The sequence below is a fragment of the Chiroxiphia lanceolata genome, chromosome 2 (genome assembly GCF_009829145.1).
Source record: "Chiroxiphia lanceolata isolate bChiLan1 chromosome 2, bChiLan1.pri, whole genome shotgun sequence".
NCBI classification, from domain to species: Eukaryota; Metazoa; Chordata; class Aves; order Passeriformes; family Pipridae; genus Chiroxiphia; species Chiroxiphia lanceolata.
Window position 1 is genome coordinate 55,567,391 of NC_045638.1, and position 14,041 is coordinate 55,581,431.

The window sequence follows — 14,041 nt, forward strand, 5'->3', positions numbered from 1 at the left end:
GAAACTTGAATAAATTCTTCAGATATAAGACATTTTTATGCCAGGTTTAAATTATGTCAGCACCAGACATGCAAAATCTCTTTGTTAACGTTTCTTTTACAGTCCTGGAACATAGTGTGTGATTTAAATACCATTCATTAATATTATTAATGCTAAATGAAAGTGAGGCTTATTGTACTCAGTCCACATTTACACCATCTAATAGTAACAACAGCCACGTTCAGAATTTAATTACAAAGCTACTTTATTGGATTTTTTCAATAAGACTCCTATTTTTTGTCCCCATAGTTCAAACTCTTAAAATCAGAACACTGCTGAAAATGCATGATTTCTCAAGGGATAAGAAATTGATTGGAAAGTATCTAGCATGATTGACTCTTCCATCCTAATATTTCAAGTATATCCTTTAAGGACATGGGCTTCAAATCCAAGAAGTGGGTTAAATATAGGCTGAGTGCTAGAATATATGCAATAAAGTGTTTCACGAGGAAGACAATAAAGGCATAATCTCAAACCAGCCATACCCACAGCTGACACCTCTAGGCTATATTCACCTAGTATACATTTATATTAGCAAGTAATGTGGGTCAATCTGATCTGATCAGATAGTGTTGAGGACCTAAATGTTTATGCTTTTCCGTAGTTTTTTCTTCAGGTTCCCTCCAGCCTGCACCTATGGACTGAGAGCCTCATGAGTGCTCAGAACTCATCTGATGCACTCCTGGCACATCTGCTGCTGTAGCGCCATCTGAATCCGCTTTGTGTACTCATCACTGTTGGGTAAAAAAAAGAGTGGTAAGTGAGGATGCTCTGGAGATTCACTTCAAAAGCATGCCCTTGATCCACACCAAAACATGAGTGTGGATGTGCCCAGGGGGTGTCTGACAGAAAGGGAGCTGGTGTGACTTTCTCAAGTCTGAGAGCTGGAGCCTGCTCCACAGCATACCATTCTAGCATCCTCCCCTTAAATCACCTTTCTGCCTGGTGCTAAGCCTCCACCCCTAAGTGTGCACTAGCTTTCAGGTCTCCTCTTCTGCAAGGAGCTACGCACTTCTTGATGACTGTAGACACACTCTTTGTTTACTACTCTCATGCCTTCACTTGATTCAATCAGGTGTTTTACCTCCTGCTATTCATTTTACCAACACCTGAAATGACAGTGATACTAAGCTAATATTGTGTCATTTGAATTGTGCTTTTGGTGTAAAGAAAGAGAAAAATTGAGTACTGTTATTAAATCCACAATTGTTTAAAGACCCGGTCTGTCCTTTCCCTAGCCAAAGGCCTGGGTTATAAAGGAACTGTGATAAATATGCCTAAATTAGGCGTGTGTTGGAGGGGATCAGACATGGGTAGAAATTGCTTGGCATTAAAATGACTGTGGAAAACCTTCTGTTTCACACATGGAAACTGTTTCTCAGTAAAAGTGGCTTTGCAAACCTATGGAGAAGCAAACAATCATGCATTTATTCATGCGATTTATCTCTTCCATGGTATATGCCAAGGTCCCCAAGTCAGTGTTTGCTTTGCTAATGGCATCTCCACAGCAGTTCATTTACTTCCCTTATATGGCCTGTTCATTCCCTGAGCTGCTGCCATTCTGCTTTCCCTCATGGAAACTGTACATTGAATTCTGCATCTCTCCTGAAGCATCTTATCTTGCCAACTGTCTCTGAGTGCCCCTGCAAGCTGGCTGCATGACTTAGTCACTTGCAGGGAAATATTTCACAATCCATTCTGTCAAAGAAGGAGTTTTGTTTTGATTATAAACAAATTAAACACATTGTATATATAAGTTAACATCCAAATTCTTATTCCATTTTTTCTCCTAATGTTTACAACTCAACATGCTTCAGCTGCATCAGCATTTGCTGCCCCTGTCAGGGTTCATTGTGCTTACAAGTATTTTCACTGGGAAAGTTAGCCAGAATATTTCCATCCACATCTAACCTATCCAAAAGAAAAACAGAATTATCACGTGGTGCTTCAGGATTTGCAATCTCTCTTCTAATCACAAAAGCAGAGAGACCTCCTTAGAGCAGAGCGTGGTCCCCAGGGTCTTGTCGATACTGAAATAGCAGCTGGTTTTAAAATTGATTCTGGTGTTTCGCATTTTAAGAGAATCTGCTTGTGAGAAAGCTTCATAGTTGGTCGAGGGGACCTGAGCTGTGGATTACCCACTGATGGAACCACTTGAAGTCAAACTGAATCAAACACCATGAATACATTGTCAGAAAACTACCCTAGCAGGGAGATGGGAAAATATGCTTATAGATTTTACCACTTTGCTTCTCCTCAATCTGTTAACTAAGCTGCTGGGGCCCTACAGATTTGATGGAGCTAATCGGCACAGCAGAATAAAGACAGAAAATCCCATCGCTGTACCTAAATCAATCCTAACTAATATACACATCCCAGGCTCGGCCACAGACTCTTTCATTACACTATATCCTGTAAGACAATATAAAATGCCATAGGAGAATATGTATGTTCCTGAACCCCAAGGAAAATGAAGCAGCTACCAAACCTCCATCTCATTCTTCAGTCTTTGACCAGAAAAAGAATCAAGAGGTTTTTATCTTCCAAGTCACCATCGATTTTCTGTTATGTGGTCTGCAGGAGAGTGATCACACCAACATGGTTCCGAGCGTCTTACAAAACTGGATCTTCAGGTCGTGTCTGTACTCGATTTTAAATGAAAAAGAAAGGAGTAAGTAGAACAATAGACTTCAGGCTATGTACTGGGAGCAACAGAAAGTCAACCCAATTATTCAAATACAGTCACTAAAAACCAAACAGACAAGTACTGTTAGGGAAGTAATCTGATAATTAATGTATTTGCCTGAAATTATGTCCAATCTGAAGCAGCTGGAGGAAAAAAAAATCAGCTAAACAGGAAGAAAAAGAGAACCCCAACTCTAACACCTGCAAATTTCTCAAAGGAATGTAAGAAACCAAATTCAAGTGACCAGATCCTGATACATCCATATGGTGTCCTTCCAATTCAAACAAATTTCATGTTTTCCACTGTGCATAGAACTAGGCTCCTGAGATTTTGAGCTGTTACATCCGAACCTGAATCCTGGCCTGTAAAGTTAGCTCTAAGCAAAAGATCCTTTTTCCTCTTCTGTTCTAATACTATATGATGATTAATATTTATTTGTATGGTGGTTCTCATGGTGGTAATTTTTTTTAATTCTCTTACTGACAACTCACGAACAGAACTTGGGACATTTCTGAAGGACAGTTGTCTTACTAGATATAATGCTGTTGTTGCTAACATCAGTCTTTTAATCTCTATATGCACATACAAATAACATGTCAATATGAAATAAAAAAGGGAAACAATCTTTATTATTTGCCATAAACCCTCCATATGTTCTTCCATCTTTATAAAGTTATTACTTATCATCTATTATATAAAAGCCACCAGGTGGTCTGCATTTTGCAAGGCTCTAAAATAGTAGCTACAGCAAATTAGGCTACTGATTATCTCTTCTGTGTCCTGTTACTGACAAGCCTGGTGGCTGTGGGAGAGGCCAGGGAGGTTTATTTTGCACTGGCCCTAGGGCTGAAGGGAGGAATGCCTGCTCTGCCCTCACAAACACTGCCAAGGTGACAGAGCTCTGGGGTGACAGGTCCCAGACCCATTCTTTTTCACCAGAGAATTGTTTTAGTTCTGCACAAGCTCAGAAAAAACACGTGGATGGTTTCAGGCCGAAATTTCCACTGTTCCCAAGTGGACTTTGAAAAATAAGGAATGTCTGGATGATGAATGAGGGATTTCCCAGCAAGAAATGCTCATCTCCTGGCAGGCTGTTTTCTAAGCATGTACACCCAATACAAATAATTTAATAGTGTCATCTTATTTATGAGGGGAGCATCTGTCTATCTTTCCCAGATGCTGTCACAGAAGATGCAGGGAATGTACAAAGAGCAGGTCCTGCCTCCGTGTTCTCTTACGCTTCGTGGCATGCCCGTTTGAGACCCAAGTTTGTTTAACGACATGTGCATAACCAAGAAGATTTTTCCTTTTACTTTAAAGCCTCAGTGGCGGATCAGCTTTCAGCAGAGCCGTGGCGGTGCTCCGGCGGTGGGGGGGTACCCGGGGCGGCGGGCGCGGCTCTGCGCTGCTCGACAGTGACACTCGGTGGGCGGCGGGGCCGGGAGCGGGCGCGGGGCGGACGGGACGGGCGAGCCCGCGGCACGGGGAGCGTCGCACCTCCCGGCCCCGCGGGGTTGGCGCGGGCTCTGCCCTTGTCCCCCCGGAGCGTTTGATGCGCCTGCAGACGGGGAAGGGCGTGTGTGTGAAAAGCGGGGGCAGAGAGCGGAGCTTGCTTCTGTTCTCCACAAAACTTGTGGGATTCTTAATCTGCCTGGGCCGTTGTCCTGAGGCTCCTGAGGCGCCTTTGCAGAAACCAACGGTGACTTCAGTAGGACGGTTTGCTTAAAGTAGGTGTATCCGAGAACAGGATGCAAGGCAGGGTCCTGTTCCTTCCCCGGCCTTTTTCTGCAGAACCGTAGTTGAACTCCCTCTCTCCCTGAGCTCCAGCGATCACTTGCATCTAGGTCACCCTATTAGATCACATTCCCAAGGATAAGGCTAATGATTTCTGGGGCTTTTAGAAAGGAAAGCTGAAAATCCTTTCACTGGGGACAAAGGCCAATTCATTTTCCAAGTGGAAGCTCGTTTCCTCCCCTCCCCATCACGCCCTGAGTGTCATACCGATCTCAGGGACTCTGGGAAGCTGGAACCTCTGAAATCTTGCACAGATTAATTCAAAGAAAAATTGTAATGCCAACTCTTGTCAGAAACCCATGCAGAACCCACTTTCCAGAGTATCAATTCCAAAACGTTCTCACTGGTGAAAGAACCAAACTAATTTTTTTAAAGGTCTCTAAAAGGCTTGTCAATAGGAAATCCAGTGTGTATATAGCACTCATACAACTACATGGGTGTGATTTATTAGATATATCTGTATTTATAATAAAGATATATGGATTATGTATGCATATTTATAATATATATATAGGTATAGGTGTATTATGTATCTCCTCCTATTAACAATACTGCACAAGGAGTGTCTGAGAAGGACTGAACTGCAGAGCCCAGGCTACCTGACCTGCACAGGGCCCTTTGGTGATCAGTTGGCACCTATTCAGCCACAGTGGGTTAAATCACGTTCAGGCCATGCCTTGTGTTCACAAGGAAGCTGCAGCAAACTGAAGAGAGGTGTATCTTGGTCTGTGTGTCAGTGTTCGTCTTTTGCTCCGGCCTCTTCTAAATTACAAGTAGTTTTCCTATGCCATTCAAGGGCATTGTTTCCTGTTTCCATCAAAAGCTTCATAGAACCATAGAATCTTCAAGATTGGAAGAGACCATTAAGATCATCAAGTTCAAAATCATCAACCCAGCACTACCACTGTGACCCCTAAAGCACGAAACCATATCACCCAGCACCAGGTCCAGATGCCTCTTGACCACCTCCAGGGATGGTGATTCCACTACCTCCCTGGGCAACTTATTCCAATGCCTGATCACCCTAACAGTGAAAAAAATTTTTCTAATATCTAATCTGAATCTCCCCTGTCTCAGCTTAAGGCCATTTCCTCTCATCCTCTCACTGCAGGCACAGTAGAAGAGATCAGCTCCACCTCATTACAGCCTCCTGTCAGGGAGTTGTAAAGGGTGATGAGATCCCCACCTGAGCCTCCTCTTCTCAAGACTAAACAAACCCAGCTCCCTCAGCCATTCCTCATAAGACATGTTCTCTAGTCCTTTCACTAGTCTTGTTGCCCTTCACTGGACACACTCCAGCACCTCAATATCCTTTTTAAAGTGAGGGACTCAGAACTGAACATAGCACTTGAGGTGCAACCTCACCGGTGCCGAGTACGGGGGGAATGATCACTTCCTTAGTCCTGCTGGCTACACTATTCGTGATTCAGGCTAAGATGCCATTGGCCTCCTGGGTCACCTGGACACACTGCTGGCTCATACTGAGCTGGCTTCAACCAGCACCTCCAGGTTTCTTTCTGCTGAACAGCTCTCAAGCCACTTCTGCCCCAGCTTGTATCGTTACATATGGTTGCTGTGAGCCAAGTGCAGGACCTGGCACTTTGCTTTAATGAACCTCATGCAGTTGTCCTTAGCCCATGGATTGAGTCTGTCCAGGCCTCTCTGTAGAGCCTTCCTATCCTCAAGCAGATAAACACTCCCACCCAGCTTGGTGTCATCTGCAAATTTACTGAGAGTGCACTCAATCCCCATGTCCAGATCTTCACTAAAGATGTTAAACAGGACTAGCCCCCAAAACTGGGTCCTGGGGAACACCACTAGGACTGGCTGCCAACTGCATTTAGCCCCATTCACCATCACTCTCTGGGCCCTGCCATCCAGCCAGTCTTTTACCCATTAAAGAGTCCATCTGTCCAAAACACAAGCAGCCAGTTTTTTTAGAAGGATGCTGTGGGAGATGGCATCAAACATTTTACTGGAGTCTAGATAGACAACATCCACAGCCTCCCCCTCATTTATGAAGCAGGTCACTTTGTCATAGAAGATCAAGTTGGTCAAGCAGGGTCTGCCTTCCGAAAATCCATGTTGGCTGGGCTTGATTCCCTGGTTGTCCTGCACGTGCCATGCAATGGCTCTCAGAATGATCTGTCTCTTCCATAACCTTGCTGGGATGTAAAGATCCAAAACTACATGATCCCAATTTTGGGGGTGAAAACTGGAATCTTTATTGAATACACGAAATGCAATTTAAGGGTCTTGGGGGCAGGACATGTTAATGAGGAGGATGGGTTATGCTAAGTAGGGGACGGGTTATGTTAACTAGGGGATTACACAATCGATTAACATTTGTCATAATCAGGATTACATGTGGGGGAAGAGAACAAAGGGGTTTCAGCATGGTCTGATAATATCATCACAAAGTCTTTCCATATCTTGCTGCAGGAGACAGGCCAATCAACATAACCAAATATCAATAAGTCTTGTGATGAAGCTCCTCAGAGCAAGGAGTCTCTCCCAGCCCCTGCTGTCCACGGTCTGCCACACAATCCCATAAGTTCCTTTTCTGATGATATCTGAATTTCAGATTGCTACACTGGGAGCTAAGGTTAGCCTGATAGGCCTGTAGTTCCCTGGATCATCCTTCAGACCCTTCTTGCAGATAGGCATTACACTTGTGAATTTTCTAGTCAGCTGGAACTTCTCCAGTTAACCAGGACTCCTGGTAGATGACTGAGAGTGGTTGGGCAAATTCTTTCACCAGTTTCCTCAATACTCCGGGGTGGATCCCATCAGGGCCCATAGACTTGTGCATGTCTAACTGGCATAGCAGATCACTAACCATCTCCTCCTGGATTATGTGGGCTTCACTCATCTCCCATTCATTCTCTGGGAAGAGCTCTTAACCCTCTCTGGGAAGAGAGAGTTCTCTGCACATTATGTTGTAACAAAAAAACATAGTCATAGTTTGTGCTTTTGCAATAAAACTACATATTTCACTATTCCTTTTCCCAATGAAAAAGCTAATTAGCAAGGTCGTTACAGTTGCCACTTATAAGGGGGAAGATAGTAATTCCATTAATGTGCTCACAGGAACTTCATTTATATTACCTCTTAACCTTTACAAGGATATTATCATTTCAATAATTAATTGCTTTTTGCCATTTAATTTGCAGTTTACCATTTTCAAGGGAACTTACTCATTAAACTGACGACTCTCTTTTTTTTTCTAAGAAAATTTCTTGGCTCAAATATGCACCATAAGCTGGCCTTAGAGAAGCTAGATATTTGCTAAGCCACTTTGAGTAGAGGGGACTCTGCGCTAGCTCTGCATATTAAAGAACTGCCCAGTGCTTAAGTCCTTAGCCATTTGGAGAAAAATGAGGCAGAATGGCACTGAGGCAGAGACCAAAAGGAAATTAATTCTTGTTCTCTTCCTTCAAATTCTGGAAGGCAATGAATCCTTCCTCTCTTATTGATACAATGAGAATTGACTTTCTTCTTTCTTTGCAACAATATTGTTTCTTCAAATGAAGTTAATTTATGCTGCAATACCCATCCACGAGGGCTCCTGTTAACTTCAGTGACTGAAAGATATAAAGGAACTTTGGCTCAGCCTTGTAAAACACAGAAACTCTGCCTGTGAATCACCAAGCACTTTAGCACATTATCAAACCAGTGCCTGACACTTTGGAGAATGGAGCTCAACACATGTATTCCTGCTCACTCTCGAGCCTCTTGTAAAACAACTATTCCTTTCAATGAATCAGACACAAGCTGATGTCCCTGTGGTAGTATGCTGGCATATCTCCACTACTGATAATAGAAATTGTGTCCAAATCCCATAGCACTAAAAGAAATTTAGATAAATATTGGTGTCTGAGAAGGTGAGTAATGAATTCCAAGTAGGCATATTTGTGATAGAGTGAAACACATACTTCTGAGAGATGAATTTTCATGGGAAGATGGAGAGGAGGTGAAAAAATTAATGAAGCAAGGAGACACAGGAGAAGGCTGAACAGAAGAAGCAGGTATGAACTAGACTGCACCATTGATTTATGAATGAAAATGTAAAAGTTTTTCTGATTCAGGTGAAAAAATTAGACTAGCCCTTGGGCAGTTCTACCTTTGCAACTGGTAAGTCCATGATATGTCACCTAAAATGACATACATCTGGATGGTGTGTCACACGCCTCCAGGCACCAACTAGATCATTTTGCTGTGAAAATAAGCCATTTAATTTTCTAAGTGTAAAACCTCCTGTTTTTCTTTACCCTCTCCCCCATGAGTATAAGGAGAATCTGGGGTTACACCAGGATTCAAATACAGTATTTCAGTTCAGCAGCACTGAAGCTGGGGCATACTCTTAGAATTATTTGCAGAGAAGTCAAAAGTCACAGTCAGACCAATAGGGGTAAAAATAATTAATTAAGTGTCTAGTCAACAGTCCATCATATTTTTCTATAGTTTTCTATACTGTCATTGGAGAGGACTAGGTAGGAATCTTAGGATGGATTGTCTTCTGAAAGTGCCTTTCTTTTCATTCTCTAATAGGATGTTAAGCTACTGACTTTACCCCTGACTTTTAGGTGTTAGAAGATTGGTGAGATATATTCTACAGAAATACTTAATTTGTCCCCAAGTCTTTGGATATCCAAGTTGAAGAGAGTAAGAAGAGAATCAGGCCACTTAATATTAAGAGCTCCCTATATCAGCAGTGGAGCAGCAATCACACCGCAGCAAAATGATCTGCTTTCTCACCAGTAAAAGGACAGTCTAACTCCATGCCAGCAGGGGCACTTCTTGACATAAGCTTTTTGCAGTGAGGCACATATATTGCTTGAAGACAATCTGCTGATTTTACCAGTTGGAACTGTAATCTGCAATCTAGTTAAAGCACCTGATGCTTCTCTTTGAGATATTACTGTGGCTAAAGTATTAGGACTCCAGACTTTATCATATAAAAGGACGTGTATGGGACAGAAGTAGAAAGAATCATCAAAATTAACATAAAAATATCCTTTCAAAACCTCCAGCGTGGCAGTTCACTCAACATGACATCTGCTTTTTGAAAAGCATGTGTTCTGCATGCATAACAGTATTTTAAGATGGCATTGTTTAAGGAAAGTTGACAGTGACGGGTGATGTATATTCAGAGACATGATATTCTGAAGAGAGCTTTACCTATGGGGACAAGAAAGTCCTTGCTAGTTTGCATGCCAAAGGAAGCTTGGGGCCTATTCCGGGGAACTTGATAATCTCTTGTAATTAATACTGTAATTGGAGGTTGCTGGAAATGCTCCTTGAGCTCCTGCCAGGGAATGTGAGTGCTTCACAAAGCTGTTGACACCATTTTGTACACCAGCTGAACCAACCTAATCGGCTGCAGTAGATGCCAACAGAGAACTCCTGCATTGTCAAAACTCTCATCTGAGCAGCAAAAGCACCGTGCTTTTTCCTTCCAGTGTAATCATAGAGCGACACCAGTATTACCCAGTCCATCACTGTGCTCCCTCCTGCTGGTGGGCCGGGGACAGGCTAAGTCACTGCCAATCTCCCCCTTCTTGGCAGAACTGTCCAGACTCCTTCCACCCTCACTATTTCAGATTGCAAATGGACAAATATGCACCACAGATACCAAAGTTTAGAAACAAGGTTGCTTCCTACAACCTTTGCCTTCCCATAGAGACATAATTATTTGCTTCCAGTGCACTAGTCATGGGGATGCCAGTCCTGTAATAATGCCATGAAGACAGAAATGACCACCAGAAAGGGATGCCAGATAATTTTAGCAAGAAACTGTAGGTTTAAATCTATTTCTTCCACGGATGAGCAGATCTTTGCAAAAAATTGTTTGCAACTCATCTGCAGTGACTGCAACCGGTGTCAGCCATTAAGAAATAAGTTATTTTTATCCACACCAGCTCTCTAGCATCTCTGAGGTTGATGGCATCTTGCCAAGGCTTTGGAAGAGCTGCATAAGCTCACACACAAAGATAAACGGTTGAGGCAAGCCCGGATGACACTTCTGAGTCAACTTTACAGAAAGAATCAAATCTAAAGGTAGCAGGTAGCTCCATACTGGAGTTGCTGAGAAGTTGTTTTGCTACCCTCCTGACAGATGTCAGAGAGTGTGACTTCTGGCATTTTAAAGACTTTTACCTTTCCTGAAGTAGCAATAAAGTTCCATTAAATTCACCCAAACAGAATTGTTATGAGCTATTTATGAGCCCCATGCCTGTAAAATGACGTTGATGTTGTAATACTACTATGAAAATTGCCATGATCATCAATATTTTTTTTGTAACTTTTACGAGCAACATTCCTAAAGTGCTCTTTCACAGGACAATGGCTTCTGTGGTGAAGCTGTCCCATTTTTGCTCCATGCCACACCACTGCTTGTCCCCTCAAGAGTTCCTTGTGCACTCATGGCTCCAGATTCACTTTTGTCTGACAAAATTGTTAACTGCAATTTAAAAGTGAGTTTCTACCTGCCATATGTCCCTGACCATATACTCTTGTCCCTTCTGTGCCAATAAGAACATTCATGCAGGATTTGCTGGGTTAGCAAAGTGAGAAATCTATCATTTTATGCAATTACATCTCAATCAACAGCTACCAGATCCAGTATAGCATCTATTAACACTAAGGACTGTACCTTTGATATTGACTTTGGTAATGAAATTGGTAGGAACTGAGAGAAGCCAGTCATACTACCCTGCCTGCATGCAGAAGTGTGAGTGTGTGTATATGCAAAAAGGGCAAGAGGGCAAAAGTTGTCTAATAGGAGTTTAAAAGGAGCTTTGGAAAAGTCAAACAGGCCTCAAAACAGAGACCAGTCAGTCAATGTAATAGAGCAAATGAGAAAGATAGGGATGTAAAAATGCACTTCATTCTACATTTGTGCATCTCTTGTCCTGCCAAGTGGACTTATACTATCTTGGAGTCCTCTACAAATCCTGAATAGCAGCAATGTATACATTTATACATGTATCATGTGTCTTCAGTGACTTGAACTGTAAACACAAAGTGACCACAGTGGTTGTGTTCTGGAAATAATACGAACAGCTCAGTGAGGTACAGTCATAGTTCATCACTAGCTGTGGGGGCTTAAGGCAGTGTCTGGATTTCCATTAAGGGATTGCAATGAGCAGTCTGTTCAAAAGAAACATGCCAGAAAAGTCAAGGGAATTAAAAACTAAGCGATTTGACTGAGATCCATAAAACATAGACAACTGACCCCCAGGGTCAAATTATAATCCAAATGCTGGATTATAATACAGTAGTTAGAGGAGCTGTCAAAAAAGGGAACTCAGCCAAGTTTGCAACACTTACGGTCTTTGTTAAAACTTGTATTGCTGATGTACTTACTCAAAAGGCATTTTTCTAATGCCATCATTCTTATGATTTATTAGATTTACCTTTGGCTCGTCATGATCTATGTCATGGCCATGTCACGATCCCATAGACAACATTGTGTTGATCAGCTGATGTGAAGGTATTGCTCAGTAATTTATGTATCATTCTCTAGATTTTCTCTCCTAGAGACTGACTTCAGCTGAGATCAGCATGCAGTCAAGGGTACCATTTCTTTGTGAACTTTACAAATAGTTACATTAATTACAACTGAATAGTTGTAATTTTTGTTCAGTTGTTTGGGTAACTTTTATTTCATCTATAAACCAGAACACCTTCCAGAGACTTTTTGCCAGCAGGACATAGCCAGTCATTGCTTGAAGAAAAAGGGTAGCAGGACTGACACATATCATTATAATGTGTTACGTTTGTCCTGCTTCTACTTTTCTTTTCTGGCAAAAATATTCCTCCTTGCTGCTATATTGTTATTGTAATGATAATGATAAGAGTAATCTTCTATATTACAGATCTCATCAGCATACAAATGAGTATATGCAAAGGAAGATAAGCTTTATACCTCAGCCAGAGAGACACCTCAGTCACTGGGGTAACACAGTCAGTCAGCCACAAGCAGATATTAATTCTCCTGGCTCCACAACCTGAACAATTTGTTTCTTTCTTTTAGGTGAAATTTGGGCCCTCATTGAGTGAGTGAGCACTGCTATTGACCTTGCTGGCAATGTGGCCACATAATTTAGACAACCACTTCCTTAGAGCAGTCCTATATTCTGTAGTGTTCTAGAGCCAAATATATTTAGACTAAACCCTATTGGTTTTGCTGACACAATACTTCTCTTGACATCAATGGTTGGGTTTTTTTAGCAGGAGATGAACAGGAAGATTTCATGGGTTTGGTATGCATTAAAGTGCATAGTGTACTGCTAGTGTTATCTTTTTAGTGAGTTTTAACAAACAGGAGTTTTACAGCTCCTCAACCAGGTGGCTGATTCAGCATCACATATATTATAACCATTACTGCTGACTGTGAGGCACAACAATAAATCCTCAAGTGAGATAGCATGAGCTAACTGAAAACTTCAGCACTGTACATTCTTCTGGACCTTCAAGGGACACAGACAGGTTTCTCTACATGACTACGGGTTGTTGTCGGGGTGGCCTTTGGGCAAATCACTCTGAGTCATACCTGAATTTGCAAAATGGGGTCAGCACTGTCTTTGTGCTTTTGAAAAATTGAAGGAATGGGTTGATTTCTTCTGGTGAAAAATATCTACAACATTAACCTCTCAGAAAATAATACATTAAAAAAATCCAGCTCTAACTGACCCAAAGACACAGAATATTTTTCCTGTGCTTCTGTCTATCAGCTGAATTTTCTGTCCCAACCATGGCACAAAAAGACATCAAAATACTGGAGAAAACTGATGAATAATTTCATGGCAGAGAACCAGTGAAGAACATAAGGCAGTGGTGGATTTCTTTTGGGATACGCTGTGTGCAGTGAAGAGCCCAACAAGGCCAAGTTCTACTCACCTGATCCTCAAGAGTGGCTGCAGCATAGAGGGCTATTATAATTTTTACAGGGATGGCATAGTTATTATTACAACCAACTTCCTGCAGACACTCTTCTTCACAGCATCTGAAAGCATCAGGACTTGTCAACTGTATGCAAAGTAGAATCATCAAATTCTTTTTATCTATTACACTGTAGAAAATCCAACTAATTATAGGCATTTGTTATTCCCTCTCTGACTTCACTTCATAATTTTTCCTGTTCCTCTGTCCTCTGTGCATATTGATCCAAGCTCTGCATTGGTCTATCCTTCCTTCCTTCCTTCCTTCCTATTCTTCTTTTAATGTATTTTTACATTTTCTTTTCCCTTCATCACAAAAATTCCCTTTTTCCACCCTCATTTGCCTATGACAACACCCATAGCAAGGGCTATTCCTCTTTCTCTGTATTTGAGAAAACATTTTCTTTATGTGCTGCTCTGTCACTGCTCTTTCACCACAGGGTAGGGAAATACCAGTTCCAGTCACGTCTTTGAGCCCAGTCAACCTATTCAACCACTGGGTTTTATTCTTACCTAGCCTTTTGCAGAGCAGATTCAGATTACTACTACAAACTCCTATTGTCTTTGTCTTCAAAAA